The following is a 25,831-nucleotide window of genomic DNA, read 5'->3' on the forward strand; positions in this document are numbered from 1 at the left end:
ATATAGTTTTATGTGTTTGTGTTGCGTCTGTGTTTGACTTATGTTAATTTATTGGAATGAATGTAATTTATTGGAATGAATGTAATTTATTGGAATGAATGTAATTTATTGGAATGAATGTAATAGATTGGAATGAATGTAATTTATTAGCATGAAAGGAAGTGGTGATTTAACCCCGATTTCTGTGTTTCTATCGACTGTTGTGTTTGTGTTGTTATTGTAATGAATGTATTTATTAGCGTGAAAGGAAGGGGTGGCTTATAACCCCGCCCCGAGGAATATCGTGTACTCTGGGGGAGTGAATATGACCAGACTTCTGTGCTTCTATCGAGTGTTGTGTTTGTGTTGTTATTGTAATGAATGTAATTTATTAGCGTGAAAGGAAGGGGTTGCTTATAACCCCGCCTCGAGGAATATCGTGTACTCTGGGGTGAGTGTGTGACGTCTGGAGAGTAAAAGTAAGTTATTAACAAGAATGGAATGGGTTCAACCCCGCCCCGAGGAATATCGAGTACTCTGGGGAGTGAATGTGACCAGACCTCTATGTTTGTGGTGATGTATACGTATGTATTGTATGTTTTATTTCTATTCTGTATTTGACAACCCGAGGTACAAACGAGAGGCTAGCATTCTAGGTTATCAGCGTAGTATTATTTGAAAGCAGAGAATCAGTAACCAGATCGAGACGCTCAAATGGCTGCAGTTTACAACAAAATACGCGTGAAAGAAGAGAAAAAGAACGAAAACACGCGAAACATATAGAATGGATTGGATCTCTCGATGGAACGCAATTTGTAAAATTGGTGGCAAAATTCTAATTTGATCTAATATTGCTTAATAGGGGGTCAAGTAACTCGGTCATGAGATCACTGTTTTCAAGGAAACCTTTGTGATAATACAATATCGAAAATGTTAGACACTTGTCTTTGCATTGGACCGTTTGAGCTTATATCGACAAACTTTGGTTTTTATGTTGTAAGTGAGAGAATTGTATGAATTCAACAAAAACATCACAAACGTTTTATTTTATATCAAAATTTTGATTTATTAATATATTTATTTATTATATATGACCGAGTTTGTGCCATTACTTGTTGGTGTAGGGTTTTAAAGTACTGGGAAGTTTCCTGTGGAGTCGTTTCAAAATTATTGTAATATTTGTGATTTTCGAATAAAAATCGGAGGCTTTTAAAAAGCGAACAACAAGACATTCTTGAAATTCTTCTGAAACAGAGAGTATTTTAAGAGAATTATTAATGTGTAACGTTTACTGACCGTTAAATAATAATTATTAATTTTAAGCATTATTACATCATTAAAAATTCTTATCGTTCTGATCTTTGAGTGTGTCAGTTCCTTTGTAAGTTGGGGATTCTCAGTTTTTGAATGGTTAACGTGTTTGTTTTTCAAGTTTCTTTTAAAATTTGTATTCCATTGTTCGGATGCAATGAGAGTAATGTAAAATGTAAAATTTGTCAGGAAATCCTTTCACCGTTTCATGTTATAATAAGTAATAACCATATTGTAATATTTTAACTTGAAAGGCCAGACTGAATCTTTTTTATAATCAATGATCAGCCTGGTCTGTCTGTTATCGCCAATTTATCACATCTTACAAGAATTATCGGATTTGTTTTGTAGAGACAGAAAATTGGTTTTTCCGCTCTAAAATATTTGGTTTTAATTTTTAAATAGTTGGTTTAAAACGTTTATACATTTTACATTAAAATAAATATAATTACAATTTACATCCTTGAGAGATTTGCATGACTGTTTTTGTTAGTATAATTTATGTATTGTTAAAATATTGTAAACAATTTTTGTTTAGATTACATTTATTAGGTTTCGTTATCCACTTGATCAACTAAATTCTTTTCAATTAATGAATCTTTAATTAAGGTTTTGGTTGAGATAAAAAAGTTGTAAATAATACTGTAAATCTTATGTACAGTAAAAAACCCAGCTAAATAAGAGACACGTTTAATATTTATTTGCAAATGTTTATTGTTGGTTAAATTTTAGATAATTAATATCAATTTTATATCCTAGTGTTTCGAAAATAACGTCCATTATTAAGTAATTTTGTAAAATAGGACCAAATGAAAAGTGTTGAGTTTGCTCGAATAAAGTGTTAATATCTATCATTTCATAATTCTATCTTTATCTAAACTGTATTGTACCCTGGCAGAAAAACATTCGTTTCCAATTACCAACAGTTATTTCATCTGACGGGGTTTTGTGTATTTATGATCAAGGAGTTTATTTTTATACGATTCACACTTAAGATTTCAACGGGGTTCCAAATTATACACCAAGAAGCCTTTAAATCCCTACCCTGTGAGCGAATATATTTTTGGAATATGTTATATTTTGAGGATCGAAGGTTATTCCCAAGATATAAAAGTCCATATACGAAAATAAAATGGAGAAAGAACGTTTCGTTTTTGTCGTGCAATCGTTAGCCTTTTGTATATAAAAGAGTGGCGAATGAGGATTCTTTCGATTAAGGATTTTATTTGTGTACCTGCCAGACAAGAAATCCGGAAGAAAAGAGTTGTTATTGAAATAGATGAATTGTTTAGTATTTTTATTTGAATATATTAAAGTCCTGCAGTTCATTTACAATGCAATTAATTCAGTTAATACGTATAAATAATTTTATATACATTAGAATATGTAATTCAACTAGATAAAAGAAGGTTTTTGTAATGAATCATAAAAAACTAAAATAAATTTACACAGTCTATTTATCAACACTAGTTACCTCTGAGGAGAGATTAATAAAATAGAGTAATACTTACAAATACTTGGCCTTAATAGTCAATTTTACATTATTATTTCAATTTTTGGGTGCGGGGTCATGAACCTGAAATTTGATTGTTATTGATCACTTTAGTCTATCTATAATTGCTGGTTCAGACTCGTTTCTGCATTTCGCCATCTTCAGAGTATCTGTGTTATATCATTGAAGTCAAATCTTTTTTTTAAGGTGTGGTCCATGTGTCGGTGTTATCTTTGTTTGTCGGTGCCTTTGCTGGATTAAGTCTGGTTTATTTTTGTTATTTATTTTATTCCTCGATATTTTACTAATTTCCGTAGTATCTCATCCAATTTATATTCTTGATCAAACTGTAAAGGCTTGGTGTATTTGAGTATTCTTATTTTTCGCTATTTTTGTATGTGTGTCGTGTAGTAGTTTTGTGTTTGTACTGTTGAGGATTCGTGATGATTTTGTGAGGTGAGTCGCGTAGTTTGATTTTTCCGTTTTTCGTTTTTCTAAATTAACTGATAAGTCCTTTGTGTCTGTCAGGAATAAAAAAAAGAAATTTTGGTCAGGAATAATCTGGATCTCGCCATTGTCTGGATAAAAAAATTCAACAGTTATCTGTCAAGCTTTTGACTTATTTTGAAGTCATTTTTAGAGCAAAACAATGTTTTGTAGTAGTTTTAGATTATGTTCGTGGTCTTCAGTGCAGTTGTATTTTCTAATTTGTCGAAAAGATTTGTTAGTTTGTTTGTTGTATTATATTATTAATAATAATATTTTATTTGTGAACCATCTTGGTTTAATTTTTTATCTTAAAACGTATTGATTATGCTTTTCAGAAGATTTCACAAGAAACTGAACTAGTTTATTTTTTTTATATCCAACAAAGCATACGTTAGCATTGGTTAGTGTCGCTTAGCGAATTACTAATTTTGCCTTTTCCAATTAATTGTTGTCAAAGAGATGTAACATATTTTCTAAATTGTTTGCATACATTAATTTACGTGAAAGCACCAAGGGCTTGTGGTCAGAATAATTTTGACCGCCAACAAAACAGCCAACAAGAATCAGGTCATCAGAAGTGCAGCAAAATTCAATATTTGAATTACACGGAATTCAATAAAAGGAAACTCACCTTTATTAAAAGTTGTAATCATTCAACCATTCAAAACAACGAGTTGCTGTAAAATTGTTCACCTTTTGTACTTTGAATTACAATGTCAATTGGCAATAACTTTCACGTATGTAATCTTTATTTATTTTCTCCAATATCTACAGTTGCAGTCTGAAAATCCAATCAAACTTTATTGTATTTACAAAAGTACATCTTACAAATTGGTATAATCAGTTTCTTATTGGCAAATACAAAAAAATGGTTTATGAATTAGATCGAGTTGAATAAATTATATGTACCCACATGAGAAATATAACGTGTTGAAATCGTGAGGAGCGATCAAGTGGGGTACAAATAGGACACCACAAGAATAGCACCACACTTTATGCGAGTATGAAATACTTGGTTCAAAATTTATATTTCCATCTTAAATTATAGTTTTTTCCAATCAACATATGTTTTGTAATTTACCCAGGCCCTGAAGATGACCCGAATAAAGGTCGAAGCGTCGGCAAAAAAAAATGAAAAAGGTGTTCCTCTAAACTACCTCATTCTTGACCGCTCCTCACGATTTAACAAAATTTGAAACAACAGGTCTCTAAGAAACACTCATTAAAAATTACGCAATACGCGAAAATTATTTGCTTTAATTCAATCAGCGTAAAATTCGGTTTTATGCTCTCCTAAAAGTGCTTGTTGCCGGTTTCAAATTAAGTAACAACTATAAAAAATTCACCTACTTGACCAAATTCATTTATTCAACAAAGGTTTCCAAAAAATAAAAACATTAAAAGACACTTCTAAACAAACAAAAACTTCGAATTGTAGCAAATGAATGTTTAAATTCCGATACAAAAACTATTTGAATATCTGTGCTGCTGTATGTTGAAGATTCACAGAAGTTTTTATTTAAACCGATTATAATAAATTTTCTTTGTTAATGTTGTATTTAAATCTAATTTTACAGCTGCAATTTTAAACGATTGATTTTCAATTTCGTTTTCTAGAATGTGCCTGGTTTTATTTAAAAAAAGAAAAGAAAGTATATTTCACTTTTCCCATAGTCTCTGGAGTTTAGGATAATTAACAAAGACATTTTACCCTCCAAATTTGTGAAAAGTTGCAAAAGAATAATTTTTTCCAAAAGGTAAGTACACACAAATGAAAATAAGAGAAAAAAATTAAAGTATTATTAGAAAAAATAAAAAAACAATCGATTTCAAAATTTAAGCTTGCCTTTTTTTTAAATAGCAGTACATCAATAAATTTTTAATAAATAGACTTATTATATATGCTGTTTTAAGCCTGGTAGAATGCTCGAAATTTAAAATATTCAACATTAACGAGTTATTAATAAATTTATCTGCTGACCACTCTCTCGTCTCTTTCGTATTCACAAAAGTCACGTCTGCATAAAGTTGTACTTAAAATGATTATTTCAATTTTTACTTTAGTTCCTAAAATTTTTTATAATGTAACAAAAAAAAAATTAAAAGTTCAGTCTCGTGTTTAAAGCTTACAAAACATTTGCAATGAAACTGTTTCAATTTTCAAAAAGTAAAATACAAAACAAAATTTTTACTAAGTTAAAAGTTATACAATATATACAAGAAATGAAAAAGGATACTTTAAAACAAATAATTTGCAATTCTATTTAATTAATAAAAAAACCTTCCTTGAAAACCAAGTAACAATAATCCACCTTGTAATGAGGTACAATGTGTGTATGTGTGTTTGCGCGGGTGCAACATATCTCATAAATACATGTACCATATAACATTATTTACTGTTTTGATAACTAGGTTATAGATCTATCTAGGATATAAATGTACGTAAACTATCTACTCATACATTCTCTAATCTACTACCATGAAATTTTTTTACTTATTGTTGCATAACGTTACTACATAACGTAAAGTATTGATTTTGAACCATGACATTACGATAATTGATTAGAAAATTAAATACAAAGTTGTTTGCAATTTTATTTTTTAAACATTTAAAAAAATATTTTATTATTGCATATCCCGCAATACGTTTCTAACAATAGCACCATTTCTGTGCGTGTTGTGTGTGTTCTGGACGCGCAAAAACAAAATTAACATGGTGTTTATAAATGAAGTCCTGTAGTTTTTAAGTAAGGAGATTTATCTTAAGATGGAAAGCTATCCTCGAAAAAAGTTTGACCAAGTTTATCTAGCTTTAAGTAAGGTTATAAATTACAAAGTTTAATTTAATCAAGATTTTGTGGTAGATTATAAATAAAATTGATAGTGAATAAAGGGTATTTTTTTTAAAGTTTAAAGACTAGTGATCAAAAATTTAATTATAATACCGTTAGGTCTTTTTTCAGAACTAATGTATATAAAATATTTACAATTGCTTGAGTTCAAGAATAAAAATGAAACGCCCATTGGCATTATTTGAAGTTTTCGTCCGAAAGGGTTGAATAAACGATTTTTTTTCTTTTTAAGAAAGGTTTATCGCCCTTAGGCACGTTACGAACGATTTTCCCCTTGACCTCGAAACAGTTGCGTACGCGTTCGGGACGCACGGCCTGTCGTCGGCAATCGTCGCTTCTTCCATTAGCAAATTGACGACGTGTCTGAAAACCCAGGGGAGGCCGGATGGAACTTCGTAATGCGGTTATAATGCAGATTGGATGAGAGGTGGGGTGAAGTTTTTCTACAGCGTACGGTATGGTAATTAAGGTAGAAGCAATGGCACGCTACCAGGCTGTTGCTGACCAGAGCAAACCGAGCCTTGCTAGCGTGCAGTCGTCACCAGAACCATCGACCTATCTCATAACTGGAGCATTTCCACAATATTGAATGTAAGTGATTCGTGCAAATATTTACTTTTTGCATTCGGTCGTGACCCAATTAATCGAGCTGTCAGTTTTATTAGGTCAATTAAGTTTGTTCTTGGTCCCTTTTTTCAAAGCCTATCCCTTTAATTGGCATCGAACAAACAGAAATTTCTTCTTGCTTCTCTTGCAAGGGAGATACTTGTTTTACAGAAGCTTTCAGAACCTCAAACCTTAATTATTTGACTTCGGAATGATTTAAACTTTCCATCTAAATTGAACGTTAGAAAATAAAATTATTCTACTTTCGTAATTCATCAGAAAGTTGCCAACACTCAGAACATTTCTCAATGATCCTACATTAATACACTGAGACAATAAAGAATCACCACCTCACTGTTTTTAATTTTTAAACAATCTCCAACACTCATAAATTGGATTATTTGACCAAATGACAAATTTTTCTATCACAAGGGTCAAGAATTTTCCACATCTATGTATTCAAGTTTACACTGGGAATTTGTCCCACATGCAAAAAATGACAAATATACTTAAAACACAAACGTTATGCACATATTTTATTTACGAGAGAATATTCTTTCTTGTCTGTATGTTTTTTACTTTTAAATAAGCATGAGAACAACTAACTCAGAAATATAAACATTGCTTAACAAACACTCTATATGTATTCTGTATGTTCTGGGAAAAATAAACTCTACTATTAAAATCATAAAATCATTAAAAATGACTAGAATGTTCACACTATTGGTGAAAACACGTTACAGTTATGTAAATTTCTAGATGGGTTTGCAGTTAAATTTCGTAAGTTTGTTTCCAATTTACCGACTATGCCATTATTTCTAACATTTCAAAAAAATTATGTATTAAAAATTGAAAATACAAATGCTATAGAAATGATTAGCCTTTAAATATATAATTAAACAGACGTCGAGGGGTGAGGCAAAATAGAAAGAAAAACACTCAAGTCTTTCCAGATTTCAAGAAATATATTCTTTTTATTAGAAGTATGAAACTATAAGTACCGATAAAATAAGCCCAATTAAATTAAAAATTAAAATTCTATGAAAATATGATTTGTACATTCTACTTTAGTCATAATTGTAATTTTTAAAAGAAATGTGTTTTTCCTATAACAGTATTGTTACAGAATGTACTAGTCATGTTGATCTATTTTTATAGCATTTTAATTTTATCACTCCATTATAAACTGAGAAGCAAAAAACGTAGCAATCTAAGAGTATATTTTTAATATCTCTAAAACAATCCTATACTGATTATTTTACAACTTTCATTTTGGTACATTTTGAAGCATCAGAGGTAAATAAACACAGATCTCTTCTTTGTTGGTTTTTCTGTTATGCTTCTTTCTAACGCTTTAGTGTATACTTTTTTTTTAAGTTGTACCATTTTTAAGTTTCAAATTTGTTTGAGTGATGATTTTTAAGTGATAAAGATTCGCCTAGAGTCACATCATTGTGCGTGTGTGTCCAGGGCATTCCCAGAACAACTGTCCGAAGGGTTTTCCATCCCTACCGAAATACTGGAGGTTACCCACAAGGCCAGGTGGTCATCGGGTCCATTATAGAGAAATGATCGTTTTATTGTTTCCAATGAACTCCGTAATCGACATTCTACCGCTGTTGAGGTCAAGCAACGATTTCAAAAAGTTAGAAATGTTAATGTCAGTGTACGCACCGTGAGGCGAAGACTTTCCTAAGCTGGACTATATGCGAAAAGGCCGCTGGTCCAGAACTTCTCAGGCTCAGAACAGGTTAGGTTGCGGAAGAAATCACGTCAATTGGTCTGAGCAAGAGGGGACTAAACTCTTGTTTTCGGATGAGTCAAGGTTTTGTCTGAGGTCTTCTGACGGCCGAGAGAGGGTTTGGAGAAGAATAGGAGAACAACATTTTCATTCCTAGAAGCTATGGAGGTGGTGGTGTTATAGTTTGGACAGGCATGGAAGGTCGCACTAACTTGATCTTCATCGTGGGTTTACGATCATTTGCGTGATATATTGAAGATGTGTTATCAGAAGAAGTTGTTCCTTTTATGCCTCTAATTGGTAACCGTTTTATTGTTTTGCATGGCAATGCAAGGCCCCACACAGTTAGGTTGGTGACAACTGGGAACCGGCTGCAATTCAATGTTTGGAGCTGTCAGCATCTATTGCCGACTTATACCCTATCGAACACGTTTGGGACGAGTTATCAAAAAGGTGAAAGTCGCACAGTCATGCCAGATAATTTGCAGGCGTTAAGAATGGCGCTGTTGGAGTAGTAGGAAAATATTCCGCAGCACTTCATTCAAAACCTCTTAAAATCGATGTCACGTCGAATGCACGCGGTGGTCAACGCAAGAGGAGGAAATACTCCTTACTGAATTGAATTTTCAACACTGTCCTCCTGTTTTACTCAGTTTAATTGTTTATTTAGCTATATCTTATATTCCTCTTTAAAAGAATCCAGTAAACAATAAAAAATAAAAATTATGACGATTGCAAAATAAAAACGAGTGTGGCCATATTGTTTGTCTCTCAGTGCAGATAATTATAAATGGTTCATAATTGTTAACCTTTTAAAATTTGAACGAAAAGCTTAAAATTTTCTAACCTCGGCGAAAAGGAAAAATTATTCCAAGGATCAGTGAAGAAAATGAGTCTGAAATTTTGATTTTAGAAAGTTCTTTTTTGCAGGGGCATTAAGTTGTTGTTTTATAAAGAAAGGGATGAGGACAGGAACGGCCAAGATTTGAATTAAAATTTTGTGCTTATTTTTGAATATGGACAAATAAAATGTCACAAAAAACATTTCACAGCTGGAACTGTTTTATAACAAAAGATATTTTTATTGCTTAGGCAATATCGTTAATAAATAAAGATGATCGGCTGATATGTTTGAACAAGGTGTATTTGCCAGTGTTTTTTATAACAACACAATTTTACTTCATTATGTACTACAGCTCTACTATTATTACAGTATTATTATTATTACAAAATTGTTTGGAGGGGTTGAGAATTACATTTTTGTTGTAATCTTTCCCTCTGTCGACCTTGGCTTTTTGTTAATGTTAATTTAAAATATTACGACTAATATTAAAATAGAAAATAACACCTGAAGTTAAATTTGTTGAGTTTGTAACGAACTTGGGCTTTGCCTTTATTTCTCGACCATTTGCAGCACATTGTACAGGTTAACAATTTCACTTTGAAAATTATCAAGGTCATACAAAACGGCATTAATTAGTGTATAAACTGTGCTTGCTACTGCTAATTTCATTTGTTGTCGCACTTAAAATGCAAACTCTGAAATGTATTTTTTAATATTGTTCTTACTTGATAGGTTAAAAACCAGCAGTTGCGGTATTAACGGTACAATGTGATTTTCAAAAATGAAATCCTTTCTATTCTTAGACTTTTTTGTAATCAAATTCAAATTTTTGACCACAATTCTAGTGACAATTAATAAAAAAAAATTGAAACTATGAGAAATACAACAGGCAAAAGAAATTCATTAAATATTGTGTTCGTAATAGTGAGATTCATATTTCATTTCTTATATATTCCTTTATTTTTTACATTTCATAACGATTCTTTTTTGTTCTATTTGGTGTGTAGGGTAATGAAACTGTAATTTAGTCGTTACTGATCCAAGCTGTATACTGCCAAATTACTTAATAAAAATGACTAAAGTTGATAATTGTTTGTTTGTGTGTAATTTACTAACGAAATTGTACAAGTAAATTAATGCAAATACAGTTTTTTGTCGACTGAAGTTAAATTTATAAAAATACCGACTCTGTTGAATGCATATTTGAAAAATGTGTATATTTTTAATTTAAACTATTTTCAATTTTTTTTTGTGTGAATCTAAACTTATTTTTTCTAACATGAAAGAATCAATAAAAAACAACAACAACACGATTTAAGGTGAACTGTTTAAAAATAAATTCAAGCTATTTCACATGCGTTTAAATTTGTACAAACTTTATACAAAGAAGAATGATTTGGACTATAAAAGTGACCGTTATATTCGTAAAGATCTAAATCTTCAGGTTGGATTAGGTTCCACTCCGCCTTTTGCGTTTTCCTGCATATGCAAAACCTAAACCTTGGAATTTTTCGTATATCTGATTACACGTAACGTTTCGTTAGGTTTAAATCAAAAGACAGTGATTTATTAAATGAAGACAGATTTGCATAAATATTTTAGTCAATACTATTTTTATTTTCAATGTTTTAAAGTGCGACACACATACCACACACACGCACACAAATGTGGATGCTTTCAAAACCGAATTTAAGAATATTTCGTAAGTAAGGGTTCTCCCCTGGTGTGCACCAATTTTGGAATTACTAGGTCGAAAAATGTTGAAAAAAGATACATAATAGTTATATAGAACATCCTTTAAAGGCTTTTAGTTACGAATTGTTGAGGCAATAAAAAAGTTAAAAAAATTCAAAAAACATTGAAGATTTACATCTTAAATTGTATTTTTTCTAATCAATATGTTTTGTAATTTACACAGGCCTGATGTTGACCAGAATAAAGGTCGAAACGTCGGAAAAAATGAAAAAGTGTTTTTCTAAACGACCTCATTCTTGACCGCTCCTCACGATTTCCACAAATTATGAAACAACAGGTCTGTAAGAAATACTCATTAAAGATATAGCAATACGCGAAAATTATTTGTTTTATTAAAATTCCGTTTTCTTCTCTCCTAAAATTGCTTGTTGCAGGTTTTAAATTAAGTTACAACTGTAAAACCTTCATCCACTCGGCCAAATTCATTTATTCAACAATACTATTTTTATTTTCAATGTTTTAATGTGTGACACACACCACACACACGCACACAAATCTAGATACTTTTAAAACCGAATTTAAGAATATTTCGTAAGTAAGGGTCCTAACCTGACGTGCACCAATTCTTTTAGAATTACTAGGTCAAAAAATGTTGAAAAAGATACATATATAGTTATCCTTTAAAGGCTTTTAGTTGCGAATTTTTGAAGCAATAAAAAACTTTTAAAAAATACAAAAAAACAAACCAAAAAACATTGAAGACGGCGAAATGCCGAACGCGTGTGGAGACTAATCCAGCGAGGATCGTCAGGCCTATAAATAATTGGTAACGATCAAAAAATAAATAAAAAATTTACATTTTTGGGCTGGATTAGGCAGGGATAATTTTTTCTCCAATGTCCGATGTTCCACTTAAAGTTTCATAACTTTTATTGATTTTATCCCTTTTCAAGTTATTACCAATGTCAGATAGTTTAATATATCTTCTTTAAACCTATTTCAACAAACTTTGGTTTCTATATTACTGTAAGTGAGACAAATAAGACTAAAATGAAAAAAAAAACAAAAAACAACAACACATTTTTCTATTTATACATTTAATTCTGATTTGTTGAAGGAGATCACGGTTATGCCGTGAAGGGTAGTTTGTAGTATAAAATAAAGTCATAACTATTCGGTGACTTTCCAAGAGAATTTAAAACATTTTAGTAAAAAATTTGATAATAATTCAGAAATCGTGAGATGCGGTCTGGTGTGATGTACGTTTCAGAAAAACATTTTCTTTATCGTGCCAACGTTTCGATCTTTGTTGAGATCATCTTCAGGGCTCAATAAAGATCGAAACGTTGGCACGATAAAGAAAATGTTTTTCTGAAACCTACATCACACCAGACCGCATCTCACGATTTCTGAATAATTATCGATTAACGGTCACTAATCACCGCACATAAAAAATTTGAGTTAAGAAATATTTTTTCTATTTTTAACAAACTTTACGCTTTTTGTGGTATCGTAGATATTAAAGTACATAAATTATGAATGATATACAATAAATTTCGTGATTGATAGAAATATATAACAAAATATAAAAAAACTTGAAATAGGGAAAAGATAAGTATAACCAATTCGCTTTTATATTATGCTATTTATAAACAGTTTTTTTGTTTACCATTTATGGAGCTCGGTTTATCGTTATCTTTTTAAAACGTATGTACTGTTCCATTGAATAGTGCAATTACCGATTTTTAATAAAATACAGTGGCCAATAGTAAAATATAACATCAAAATACAAAAGTTGAGTAGGGAAAATACAAAAATAACCAATTCATTGTTATATTATGCTATTTATAAACTATTTATTGTTTTACTATTTAGGGAGTATGGTGTACAGTCTCTAGGTAAAGCATATGTATTGTCCCATTGTATCGTGGAATTGACTGTAGGATGAGCAGTGTATATTTTTGTTATTGTGTATATTTTGATTACAAGACTATTTTGGTTTGTAACAGCTACCTCTTTCAATTCCTTAATCAATTTTGTAACAAAACCGGCTTAAAAAAATACGTGTTTGAACAATTCGCTTTAAAGTAGCAGTGGTAAGAGAGAAAAATCGATTCATTTAGTTCTAAGTTTGATTCGGAAGATAAGTTAGTTCAATGATAAGTACATTCGCCAATTTTCCTCAATTTGTCTGTTTTTGTATGTTGTCGAGAGTTTCGTTATCGATTGTTTAAAAATATTTGTAATTTGAAACAATTTGTATTGCACGCCATTATTATAATCTTGATTTCCATTTCAGCGTAGATCTTATATTTAAGATAAAAATGAAACTTTTCCGTTTTCATTCAACTTCTACGAAATAATGCGTAGATCATGTCGACAAATCCGTTCCATTATAAAAGCTCGTCTTAAGTAAACCGAACTTCTTTTACTATCTTTATTTGCGTTTTAAATGGGTTAAATATTCATCATTTCGATCAAGTTTGTGATAGCGTAGCGTTTTTACTACTAATAGACACTTCATCCTCACGCAACTCTGCAAAACAGCTGCTAACCTACATTTTCATCCATCTTTAGACCTTGTTTAAATTGTAAAGAACATTTTTATTCTTAGTTAAATAAGATGCGCTTTTTTTTTTTTTTTTTTTTTTTTTTTTTTTTTTTTTTTTTTTTTTTTTTTTTTTTTTTTCAAAGAATCGTTTCTTAATTGGAGGAGACTGAGTATTTCAAATATTTATAAAAATGCCGTTAAAATAAATACCCTGAAATACGTGTGAGAATAAAGTAGTAGAATAGTGTAGTACAATTTCTTAATAAACAGTAATATTAAGACTTGTGTTTAATTTGAAAATTATCATTTTAGTAGTTGCCTTCGGAATTGAGCAAAAAAGCAATGAACTAATGAGATTCGTAAAAAATGATCTATTTCTTGATAATCAAACGCCACAATTCCTCGTGATTCAGTTTTCAACTTATCTAAACCACAATTTTTCAAAGTCAAAAGTTTGTTTCAAAGATATTTTACTTTCAAAATTATAAAAGCAGAAAATAGATGGATATATAAATAAGTGATACGGTTCATCGAAAACTATTAATTTTAATAAACAAAATAATAGGCAAGATAATAGATAAATAATTTTCAGGTTATTACATATTGGCATCTTATCCTGAGGGAGGAGTGAAAAAACCTCCGAATTTTTAAAATTATCGAAGAGAAGTTTAGTTTCATGTATACAAAATTCCAACTTTGTCGAAATTTCGACCCGGGCATAGTAAGTATTCACCTGTGCCAAAAAGGAGTAAATGTTTTTATAAAATAACTGTTAATTAATTGTTGTTAATTGTTGGAAAATATAGACCCTGATGACCTTGAAGCCCGGGTCGAGATCTTTGCAAAGTTGGAATTGTTTTTTATTCTACCCCTTGACTGATAATTCATCAAATTTTTAAAGAGAGAAGAAGGGGTTTGCCAAGGTTACTTACTTAGCCCAACAATTGAACTTTGTATTTATATGAATATATCGTTTTACAGCACGATTCATTTTTTAAGTAGTTTGCAATAAAATATACTAAAAGCTATCAAAGTTTATCAATAACCAAAAATTTTTTAAAACCAAATATTTTTCAAGTAAACTAGGTCATAAATTTTATTATGTGAAACTAATATGGAATTTCGTTTTAGCACCTCTAGAGACATCTAAATATAAATTTTTATTTGAATTTAAATTTATCGATGTTTTGACCCCTGATTTTTCGTTCTCGGAATATCTGATTGAAACGGCTGTAATTCAAAAAGGGTTAGAAGAGATTTATTGTCAAATAGACCACTACAAAGAAGAGAAAAAAAAGCTTTTTAACGACATATATATCATTAAAATATATAAAATATTTCTATAAGAAAATACACAAAATAGCAAAATTATTTGCCAGAAATTAACATTTTTAAATGGAAATAATGTTTGATTTTGGTTATAAAATGCACTTGACAATTTCTTAAAAACGAATTATCAACAATAAAAATCGATCCACAAACGTTTGAGAAAAATGATGTTAGAGCTTGCACTAGGAATACCAATCAGGAAGAATGGCAGTCGTCGAAATTATCAGTAAAAAATAATTACACCGATTTCCTAAGCATGATAAACACTTATAGATAATATTTGTTTGAATTTTGATTAAAATAGAGAAGGGAACCATTTTGGAGCTAGTTAACAATTTTAAAAGAATTCCAACTATCCTAATTAATCGACTATAACCGATAAAATTCTTTAAGGTCAAATTAAAAAAAAAAAAAAACTCTACCTAGTTAGAAAATGATTAAAGTTAAATTGGATTAAATTAGTCGTTACCGGTAAGTTTTCCTATCCTCGTTGAGTTGGTCTATTAAGATTTCAACATGTAAATTTTATTTGAACTGTTTAACGACACCAACAAAGCAAGGATAGGCAGAACAAAATGATCAGTTATGACCAAATTTAATAATGTAAACTCGCGGGGTCATAACAGAAGTGAGTGAGTTCAATTATTAACGTATAAACTCTTGTTACTTTTATTGGTATAACGTTTATTGGCATAATCTTGTTAAATGAAAGTTTTTTGAAAACCCTAAAACACCAAGAGTATATCTGAAAAAAATATTTTGTTTTTTTGTATTAGCACTGTTATTATTATTGTCAAGTCCTTTAATTTTAAAGATTAGTTTGAATAATAAACCAGAATCGATTTCATTTGTAAGTTTACATAATTACATTTTTGATTGAATCTTTTCGTACGATCTAAATTATTCTCTGAGGATTTATTGTCCCTATGCAAAATCGTTCTAAATTTACATTAATTAGCTATATCCCATGGCTGCGAGTGATATTTGAAATTCCGTTTGTTCATCACCAAGGGGACCGTTTCTTTTTTATCGAACTCAGAAACCCCAGACCTTGACTGGCTGGAATACGATACGATATTTAATAAAGTGAGGCCGACTGTGTTCAAATGCTGATCAATCGTATAAAAATCCCAAACTTTGTCTGTCCTACAGATTCAAATATATTTTAGAAAGATGTTTCACAAACAAAAAACAAGTAGAAATTAAATACATGACCAAAATAATACTGTTTATGTAAGCATAAATATAACTAAAGGGCCAAATGACGAATACACATACAGATATTTTACAAATAAATAACACACCAAATATAATTTATATTACTAAAAATACTACTAAGTACTATTAACACAAACAAATAAAACAATAAAACGAATAAATAAATTGCTTATATTTTTCCACCATTATGTTTCTCTTGTGCTAGAACTTTATTTTCCAAAGTTGTTCTGGAATAAAAATTTATTTTGCAGACATATTCAGCAGGCTCAATCATCTTAAGATAATATTATAAATAACTAATAAATTTGTGGTGTTTAGTGACCGTTAGTCAATGATTATTCGGAGGTTGGTGTGACTTACGTTTTAGAAAAACATTTTCTTTATGGTGCTAACGTTTCGACATTTATTGAGATCATCTTAAAAGCCTGGGATTTATTTTTTCTCACCTCCGACATGAATTTGTAAAATTTAAACAACGTTTATAAATCCCAGGAAAGATCTTAATAAAGATCGAAACGTTGGCACGATAAAGAAAATGTTTTTCTAAAACCGAGTCACACCAGACCGCTTCCCACGATCTCCGAATAATCATTTAAATATAAAAACGCACAGGTTGCGTATTTGAAGTCCTTTCGGTCGACCGGAATCTTCCTTGCCGATTACCGTAGTGGATAAATCACTGGCATACAAAAAATTTGTAGGACATCTATCGACTATAATCAAGAATGTTCAGCAGCAAAAAAAATTTCAAAATATCAAATCGTTTAAACGAATTGAATGTCATGAAAATGAATAAAAGAAGAATTTAATTAAAAATAGACACTTTACAAAATTTCAAAATATCAAATCTTTTAAACGAATTGAATGTCATGAAAATGAATAAAAGAAGAATTTAACTAAAAATAGAAAATAGGACAAAAAACGAATTTTTATTTTATTTTCTACTAAAAAAGAAAACACTTATTAATAGGATTACATCATTAACAATCATATTTAAATAATGTAACCCCTAATTGATCTGTATTGCAATGGAACTATGTTTCTTTTTATTACTGATATCAAGTATTACTTATTTTTATTTATAACTTATTCAAAATAAAAAAATAGCGAGGCTATTTAAAAGAAACTTATTACATTACGCAAAGGCATTTTTCTCCTCTTTTGTCATTAATATCATCTTTGACATCATTAAAACACCAATAACTATTTCATAAATTTTAAATGATTTAACGTTATAGTTCTATATTTTATTTTGAAAGCAATCAGTTTGCTCGAACCCATTTCATTTTAGAATTTACGTTTATATTTAAACTAAAACCTCTTATTGGTATTTAAAGTTGTTAAATATTTTAAAAAGTAAGTAATATATATTTAAATTTCTCCTCCAATCATCCTGCAATTAGCGTTTTTTAAGGGTGTTTAATTTATAACCTAGAACATCCTCTAGTCCATTCTGAGGAAGACAGCTGACTAACCCGTTAATCAATTATGGATTAGGGCCCTCTCAGATCACTTATCCCTGTCCGTTAAGCCCAGCTAGTTACCTTCTATCAAGCTGAGCGCGTCAACATCAATATAGGGCTTTCTTACATTTTCGTTAATCTGGACGCAAATCTATGTCCTACTTGACAAAGTCGTCCAAGTACAAATTAAAAAAATTCCAGTCTAGAAAGTTGTGTTTTTCACTTCAGCTTATTGGCGACCAATTGCTTGAAAAACGGATTGACCAAAGTTTTAATCATGTGAAAGTTATCTGCGTTTTAAAATGCACACATGAATAACTTTTTTGTTTAATTTAATACTATTCTTTAATCAGTTTTAGTTTTATTCTCCAAGTTTAATTGTTTAATCACCATTTATAAAATAGACAGCCATTATTTCTCCAGTGGGGTACGTAATAATGTTAATTACAGAAAATGATATCCTGCTTCGTTTCGTTTAACTGATAATTTTGTTATACGTTTAATTAATTTAGAAAGGTTACGACATTTTTTTAAACATGTTTAATCAACTTGATGACATATTCGAAGGTAATAGACTTTAGAGCATTCAGAAAAATTGTCTTAACGAATCTTCCAAACTACATTAGTGTTCATGTCATGAAATAACCGACCTCGTGCATGCCGGTTACTTCCTAACAATCATTAATTAAACGCTAACGACGCCGTGCTGCTTTATTCACGCGAGTCTGTAAATGAATAATTAATGTTTTCATATGAATTATAATTGAATTTGGTGATACGCGCGATGTTGAAAGATGTTTGGGAAAATTGATTGTTTGCATAATGCTAAGTAACCTGTAAATGTCTACTGACTTTGCAGACTTTGTATATAAAAAAATAAATAAATTGTTGTTTGTTATATATCAAACAAGTAAACTGAAAATAATAAAACTTTCTATAAATACTTAATACTTAAAATTTTATAACTTAATACTTATAATTACGAATAATAATTACATATTTTTGCATATAATTAAGAACTGTTTTTTAACAATTGAAGTGTAAGAACTGTTTTGCTTCGGAACTAGAGGTTTCTCGTGCAAAAACAAGAAACATAAACTTTAAACCAGTTGTTATGTGTACGAGCTATGCATACACTTCAAATATTAACAAAGTTCAAAGTGTCAAAAAGTTTCCTGTGCTTCATATATGTAGTTGTTATTGTATGCTGGGGAGATGTATGCTGCCGGAAACAACAGACAAATAGGGTTGCCCTGCTTTTCACGTCTTTTTGTTGCCATTTGCATAATTGTTATAAAGGGTTTTATGACGGCGGTGCTTTTGAATTAAAGGCCTAAGGTTCTACTCAGTCTGTTTACACTTTTTTACTGGGCACTTACACATAATGCACCACTTACAGACCGTAAGGGCCGTTACAACTTTTCCTATTTGGTTTACTTATCAATGTTTATACTGACAATAAGCCCTTTATCTCTTCCAAATTATGGATTTTTTGTTTATGCTTGAAAAATAACAGTGTGTAATAAATCACATAAAAATAGGTGAAAGTAAACTGATATAAAAAATAATTGTTATGATTGCTACTTTTTGAAATAAAACTATTACCAAAATTTAATATTAAATAGTGAGATTCTTCTGGCCGGCGAGGTGATTTATAATTTGGCTGTTACTAATAATTTTTGTCTGCCTATCCTAGGCCTGTTTCATCATTGACTTTTACTTCAGAAAAATCGCTCAGACCCAATACTGAAGATGAGGAAAAGCCGAAATATATCTGACAGACCAGCACAGTGAGGATAGATGATATATGATCGGTACTAGCCAAATTGCAAGTGGTTGGACAAAATGAATGTGACAATTCTGATATACTGTGGCTTTTCAACCACTGCTTCAGGTGTTTTAGTAACAACTTATTTAAGAAAATATTAAGTTATAAGAATTAAATTTCAAAGCAATACGAATAAAAAAGGTTATATTTCTAAGTTACAAACAAAAAAACTATAGTTAAAATATTAAACTGATTATTGATACAAATATATTTTTTGCTATGTATTTGTTTTAATGGGGTAAAACAAAAATAAATTTTCCTGCTTATTGCTAGTTTTACTATAAGAGTAATGGTAATTTATTGATATTTGGTAACTATTAGATCCGTGGGTTCGAATCCCACTCGTGGCACTAGCTTCTTCATTTCAACCAAAACCTTTCATAAAAAGATTAATTGATTGAATGATATAACTATTAGGTTATTTTATTGAATACTAATGTATGGACATAAAAATACAGATGTTTATCTATGACATAAAACTTATATATTTGCTATATGTATGTATTTGTTAACCCATTGAAATCTAACCGTTTTATTAGGTATCTTATTATTCCATTAGTTTTGAATGAAAACTATGATTTTTTTATTGGTAAAAAACATTCAGCTATAAAACCAAATAATATTGTAGCAGTATGAACTAGAACGTGACCGCCGAGAGTCAAGTGTAATCGATGTGTAAAGGATAATTTGCATATCTCAGATCGTTCTTAAGTAAAACGAGCAGAGCGATGTATTATACTTAGATATAAGTGAATGTCTATTAACTAGAGCAACTATTTAATTTACGATTAACGACTGTTAAAATCTTAGTGAATTTTAGAAGTAATCTTTCTTTCTATGTATATTTTTTCACCCCTATATACAAGGGGTCTCTTTTTCAATGCGACACCCTTTTTCCCAGGGATCTAACATAAGTGGCCTAAACATTTTTTGACGTTACAGTAATAGGAAATCGACTTTATTTTCCAAAATAAGAAGTACGTCGGTTGGATACATTTTCAAAAACTAGATTTTTTGACATAAAAATGACACAAAAAACAATTAGATTGTTTCATTTCACAAAACTGTAACTAGACTTCGAAAATATTTATTTTTGTTTGAACATCATTTAAAGTATGAAATATTTCCCTGCATTTGAATTGGAATTCCTCCGGAAATACGCAACCAAATTTAATGTTCTTGGTCTTACTTTTTTAAATTAAAACATCAAGTTTTTGAAAATGTTTCCAAACTTGGTCTCATTTGGAGTAGTATATAAATATTTATTTTTACATAGGTATGTTTACATATATATTTTGTACGTATTCATATTTTATTTATTTATTTATGTTTAATTAAATAATCAAATATTTTAAAAAGGAGTTCATATCAACCCCCGGTATGTCAATGTTAAAAAATACAAAAACATTTATAAGTAAGTTGGAAGCCGCTGGAATCGAACCTGGGACCTTATTCTTATAGTGATGACCGCCGTGTCAACGTCTTACCTGCTGCGGCCACCGACTCCCTTATTTTCCAGCCATTTTATTTAAAACAGATTCTAGTTAAGGCAAACAATAAATCCATAATTAAAGCTTGTTAATTATTGTAATTTTATAAATAAAAGTATGTATTTTCGTCCGTCTTAGATTGTGTGTGATGATTTTGCTCAGACTTTTCTCAATTTGCGGCTGTAATTTTTAGTAGTAAAACTGACTGAGTAGAAAACTGACATCTTAGCTCGAGTTTGTGCTTGCTTATTTTTAGTATCGTCATATAATCAGAAAAATGGACAACTGTTAAAGAGTTTTTTTTATCGCGAATTTTCAGCGTGTGTAACGTGTCTTATACGCGAAGTATGTTCAACAGATTAGGAGCTGAATTTCGATCATTTCGATTGATCTACATTTTTTTAAAAACGCTATCTATTGTAACTTAGAGTTGATGCTGGATGTTGGTCTACGCGACGGTGAACAAGCAGAATCGGCATTGTGTCATTAATTGGGGTAGTACTCGAATATACTCTGCTGCAGAGGGCCAAGATTTGGTGTCGCCATACTCAGGCAAAGTGACAAACAGTTCCTCACTGAATATGGCGTCATGCCGAAAAGCGTTTGGGTTGTTCAATAAACCCGCAAATGGAGAAGGACCCAAATAATGCCGGTTCAGCATTAGTTATGTAACTTATGAAGCTGTTTTGTAAGAAAACACAAAATTCCTCAAATCTTGAGATGTTGTAGTTGAGCACTTACAATTAATAGTACTTTTCAAAGTTTTTCATTTTTTTTCATTCTTGTCTAGTTCTCTAAAATCGAACTTTTTTATTTATTTGTGATTGTGGCTTTATTGGTATGGCTTTTCAAAGCCAGCATTTGACCAATCTTTTTGAGGTTAAAATTAATATTTTGTAATATGTGACTTTTTTGTATTTGTTGAAAATTCTGTTGACCTTAAAAAAAAATCTAAATTTTATCCTGTATCTATCAATGTGTTGAACTATATGCTCATGAAAATCAACGATTTTTCACTAAAAACCTCTTTCTAGTATATTGATAATTGCATCAACGTTTAGTGTCTCTATGTGACCGGCTACTAATAAAGCTGCACTTCACGTCTCGAGGGAACGTGCTAAAACCCAAGGGAAAGCGCTTTGTGGCACATCGGCGCGCCAGCCTCGGAATTTGTCAGAGACCCAAGGGAGATCATTTAGTCTGTAATAACACCAACTCAGGTAGAACGTGTTGGCTGGTCATCATTTAATAATAAACTTATAGAAAGGGTGACAAGAGGAAGATAATTCTCCAAAGTAAAGTAAATAATCATCTCGTAAAATAATAAAATTATGTTATTGTTGTAATTAATTAAAAATAGGGAATGTGGAGACTTAAACATTTATTTGAACACATTTAACGTGTAATTATTTCTATTTTGAACTAGCTTAATTCACGATTGGAGAGTGTGTATTCCAAGGAGCAGTAAAGAACAGAAAAAAGGACAGTTAATAAAACTCCCAATGTGCAAAAACGTAAATTTAATAACCTAAAAGTCCAATAAAAACACACAAAAGGGATTAGTTGCCACCTTTTACATCAAAGTGAACTATGAAACAAAAATAAATTGCATTCAACTCCAAGGTAAAATACCTAAAAAAAAATGGAAATGTACATTAGCACAATTGATTTTTTAAAATTTATCTATGCATAAATCATTGTCATGGGTCTAGCCGGGACACACTGATAAGATGAACCGGAGAGGTAAATAAATAAATTGGGGAGCAGGAGTGATTGACCAGCTTTTGCCGGAACCGGATCACTATATTATTAAATTTTCTCTAAGTCCGCTCATATAAGGTTTGTTCCTGGGAAAGGACCTTAAGAAAAATTTACTTTGTGTTTTGATTACCATTAATAAATTGGAGAGGGTGTTGGTGTACGTCTGGTGTTTGTTTTTTCTTTATTCCTTATTTCTTCATATTCCTAGACGTTTTAAGTTGGTCGTCGTCCACAACAGAAGGCCTACCGAGACCTTCTCTCTTTTCAAGATCGAAATCTTCAAGATGAAATCTCTGAAACCATCGCTGCACAGTTCATTCGCTAATGTTCCTCTCCCCCTCCCACCAAAAAACGAAAATGCTTTGTATAAAAGCTAACAGTTAAAAGGATTAAAATAACTTTCAATTAAATAGGTTTTTAGTTGAGATAAAAACGTCAGTATCACGAGCGGGATTCGAACCCACGATCTTCGGCTAGATACGCCGCTGCTCTACCATTTGAGCTATCGTGACCTCGATCCACTCGGACACTAACTTCCCATCTCAACCCCCCATATCAAGCCGAAGGTCGTGGGTTCGAATCCCGCTCGTGTCACTGACTTTTTTATCTTAACTAAAAAACAATTAATTGAAAGATGTTTATTATTATCCATAAATGAGATTTGAGGATTTAGTTTTGTTTACATGAAAAGCCCTGCGAAAATAAAACAAATTTTTAAAACGTGTATTAATTTTGCACCTTTTGCCTTTTGAATCAAATGCCATGGACAAAAACGAGATCTTTAGTTTATAACACATTTTTTCCTTAAATGTAGTGCCTTCTAATCTACCATTAAAACATCTATATTTTGGAGTGGTTCAGAGCATATTTGAGTAATGTGTCTTGGTATGTATCCGTGGAGCGTTCAGTCAAATTGTAAGATTAATCTACTTGATGGTGAAGAGAGGAAATTTATTAAGTACCTAATTTACAACCAAGGACATCAGTGGGATCATAACGAGCATGACGTACAGTTGAAACTGTGCGAAATGTTCTCCCTTGAATCGCCCTCTGTTGATGGAGTTGTGTTTCTTATGAAAGGCGACCATTTCTCCTGTCCACAACTTCTCAGTCAGATATATCTCCCTGCCCCTACTCATAATCAGCGACAAAGTTTTTACAACCAATTTCATAGAACTTATTACGGCAAATTTCGTTCAATGGTTTACATACAAAAGGCTACAAATATAATCTGTAATATGGTTATATGGTTATTTGTCTGTAATATGTTATACAATATGGTTATATATAATGTTTTGAAAAACGAAATACTTAAATACTTGTCCTCATGATTATACTTAAGGTTGTTGATTTTGTTATAAAGTAATCTATTTATTATCTATTTGTATCACTTAATTTTAGATATTGTAATGTGACTGCACCAATTAGGAGGGTCATTCCCTATAATGGGCTACAAACTAATCAATAAACCTACATCACGAGTTTAAGAAATTATATGCTCAAACATTATTTTTTCATTTAACACTATTTTGGGCTTTTTGAGTTAAATTGAATGAATTTGGAATTTACTGTACCAAATTGCATGATTCAACCAACAGATCTGAATCTCATATATATATATATATGAGAGCAGGCAGCTGAGGTCAACGCCGCCCCGCTGTGTGTTTTCCTATATATATATATATATATATATATATATATAGGAATTTTCTGGATATATATTCTGAAAAAAATATATATACACAATAATAATAGGAGATTTATGAGCAGGCANTATAATTAGGAGATTTTTGTGCAGACAGCTGAGGTAATCGCCGCCGCCCCTCTGTGTGTTTTCTTTCTTTTTCTGGTCTTTCACGAGTATTTTGTTGTAAACTGCAGCCATGCGAACATCTTGATCTGGTTACTGAATTTCTGCTTTTTATATGTATACAACAATGGTAGGGAAAACCTCAGGTTGTCAACTACAGAATAGATACAAAACATACAATACGCATGTATATGTGTACAGAACCACAAACATAGAAGTCTGGTCACATTCTGTCCCCCAGGGTACTCCATATTCCTCGGGGCGGGGTTAAATAACTCATTCCTTTCATGCTAAACACTGACACAACTCAAACACACACAAACACTGTACACATTTTAAAATCCCTATAGCCCTGAGGTAACGGAACTGCGATCTGTGCCCACTGCCGTGCCCCAAGACTACGCACAGATCCGATGATGGGCCAACATATTGTATTAAGGTTATCCTAGAATTCCTGATTTCTCCCAAAATCGAATTTGAATATATTGACCAAATATGGAAGATTTCAGATTGTGGGATTACTAATTTTAGTGTAACATATTTTTGGTGATAATAAGTCAAAAAATGTTAGACACATGTCCGAGCTTTTTTTGTTAATGGGTGATGTTAGTAACTAGCAGGGGAAAAAAATATTTAAAAAAATTGACATATTTTTTTAGTAAATATGGATTTTTTAAATATCTCCGTTTCAATCTATTTGCGGAGGTTCTTAGGCGTATTTTATAGGGTACTAAACCTTTAAAAATTTCCTGTATACTAATGGAGCCGTTACAAAGTGAGAATTATTTTCTCAAAGTTTTGTAACAAGGGAGTTTTTGGGATGACAAGAACGAATATCAACTTTGTTTCTTGTTATAAAACATTTTCTTCTCTAGTCTCTAGATCAAAAATTATGCATTTCAATAGTTAATTTATCTAATCCAGATCAGACATTGGTAAAGTTTTATTAACGAGATTTTGTTCTCTATTTCAGATGCGGCCTCAAATGACTCGATAAGATCCACGGATTCGGGCATGCCAAAATGACAGGAAGATCCTGAAAAGTCCATCAATCCTCAAATGGTTTGAGACAATAATTTTAAAAATATCCTTAAAAGACATGAAAATATCAGTTTTAAACGAACGCCCCTGTTATCTTTTAAATTGATTTCAACTATGAGGTTTTGTTTTATTAGCGTGATGACAGTTCAAAGATAACAGAGGACCATTTATTTGATAAATGTGTTTTCACGTAAGGCCATAAATGATAGAAACTTAATGACCTCCTTTTTACTAGATGATAATCAGTATTTTAGTGTTTAACTTTTATTAATAGGCTCATATTTGTAATTTTATACAAAAATATTACTAATTTTCATTGTGAAATCAAAAA

At 30.9% G+C, this 25,831-nt stretch overlaps 1 protein-coding gene across 1 annotated transcript in view; it reads left to right on the forward strand.

The window, feature by feature from the left end:
* The first annotated feature begins 6,504 nt into the window (after positions 1-6,504).
* The window catches only part of LOC106667111 (arrestin domain-containing protein 17-like), a 64,687-nt gene continuing 45,360 nt past the window's right edge, over positions 6,505-25,831 (forward strand). Inside the window, exons 1-2 of the mRNA XM_014394820.2 lie at positions 6,505-6,714; positions 25,433-25,521. The gene's annotated coding sequence lies outside the window, so the exon portion shown is untranslated. The remainder of the gene's footprint in view (positions 6,715-25,432; positions 25,522-25,831) is intronic.

The sequence above is a fragment of the Cimex lectularius genome, unplaced genomic scaffold, assembly GCF_000648675.2.
Source record: "Cimex lectularius strain Harlan isolate CLEC.00 unplaced genomic scaffold, Clec_2.1 scaffold113, whole genome shotgun sequence".
NCBI classification, from domain to species: Eukaryota; Metazoa; Arthropoda; class Insecta; order Hemiptera; family Cimicidae; genus Cimex; species Cimex lectularius.